Here is a 1,439-nt window from a genome sequence, read left to right as displayed (position 1 = left end):
AGGAAAAAAAGGGAACCAAGTTATCTGATCTTAGAGGATTAAGCAGACAATGGAACAAATCTGTGGAGTTTCTGAAAGTAAAAACAATTGAGAATCGACGTGCTTAAATTAGCAGCGAAAAAGGGGAATTGTGCATAAATGTATTTGTGCTTGATGCTACAATTTTTTGGCCCTCATTTTTCCTCAAAAAGGCCAATTTCCTGAAGGCACCAATGAACTAGTAGTGTTTGATTCTACAAGTTTTTTGGCATTCATTTTTCCTCAAATTGAAAGTCAAGTTCTTGAAGACTTAATTTCCCTTGAAAGATATCCAACAGTCGAGGCACAGTTTCTTGATAGTTTATCACAAACCTACTAATAAAGTAACTGTCAATGGTAATCAACAATGAAGATAGGGTAAACTTTTTCTTCAACAAGCCCTTCGCCATCAGAACTCTAATGACAGAACACCTTGGAATGATTCTCTGCTCTAGACTAAGAGTTAGAACCCCAGGAACTCTGGCCAGATCTGCAGGCTGCCATCCACATCTTGTTTACAAGAAAATCCATTTTACTTACAATATTCTTTTCTGACAAATACATACAAGTGGGTTTCTTTCTAAAAGCCAACAAGATCTCATCTTCAGTCCAGCCCCACCTCCTGTAAACCTCCTTTTTGTGTTCCCATGTTGATTTAGTCATTTTCGAAATCACTTGGAGTCCATTGACAAATGCTAATGTCGTAGGGTTGAATCCCAAACTGATAACCTCCTCCACATCTTTGTTGAAGTTCTCCGGTTTTTGGCATACCACGCAAGGGTGACAGCTCACCAGTACAGAGATAGAGGATTGTGGCACTTCAAGTGCTCTCAAGACAGAGATTTTGAGCAACATTGCTTTGCATCCTATTACCTAAAATACCCCATGATGAGAGTTTTATAACGTTTACAATTTTTTCACCACTGAGGAGTTCTCCAAGCTTTATAACCAGGGATGAGAGTGTTCTCCAGGCTTGCTGTCAGGAAAAAAGGGTTTCTACAGATGGTGTGAGCGAGGCCTGCACGGTGCACCGGAAAGGCCTATAGAATGCAAGAATTCAAGTTTGGGCAAGAGTGTCTTCTTAGCATCATACAAAAGCAGCTTTGGGAGTTTATGAACAAGTTTGGAGATTTGGGAATCAGCAAATCCATGGTCTCTGAGAAGACCAAGGAAAGAATCTGGTCTTTCTGGGTTTTCAAAGTTTACTTTCTTAGACAATGACAGAGCATTTTCTGAAGAGAACCCAAACGAACTAACGAGATAAGACACTGTAAAAGAACGTTATTGTTCTTCTGCTTTATCTTTTCCAGATTCTAACAACGTTTTTGATGAAAATGGTCTTCTAAAATGCGGTGCACTATGAAGAAAAAGCAAACAAAAACACAAATGGGTAACTGAGACTCACACATTTCTACAATCTA

At 39.1% G+C, this 1,439-nt stretch overlaps 1 pseudogene; it reads right to left on the bottom strand.

Moving 5' to 3' along the window:
- Positions 1 to 474: 474 nt before the first annotated feature.
- LOC117635255 overlaps positions 475 to 1,439 on the bottom strand; it is a 2,701-nt pseudogene continuing 1,736 nt past the window's right edge.

Source organism: Prunus dulcis, chromosome 7 (assembly GCF_902201215.1).
Source record: "Prunus dulcis chromosome 7, ALMONDv2, whole genome shotgun sequence".
In the NCBI taxonomy this organism is placed as follows: domain Eukaryota; kingdom Viridiplantae; phylum Streptophyta; class Magnoliopsida; order Rosales; family Rosaceae; genus Prunus; species Prunus dulcis.
Note: the sequence above shows the minus strand (reverse complement) of the source record. Positions and strands in the feature narration are given on the sequence as shown.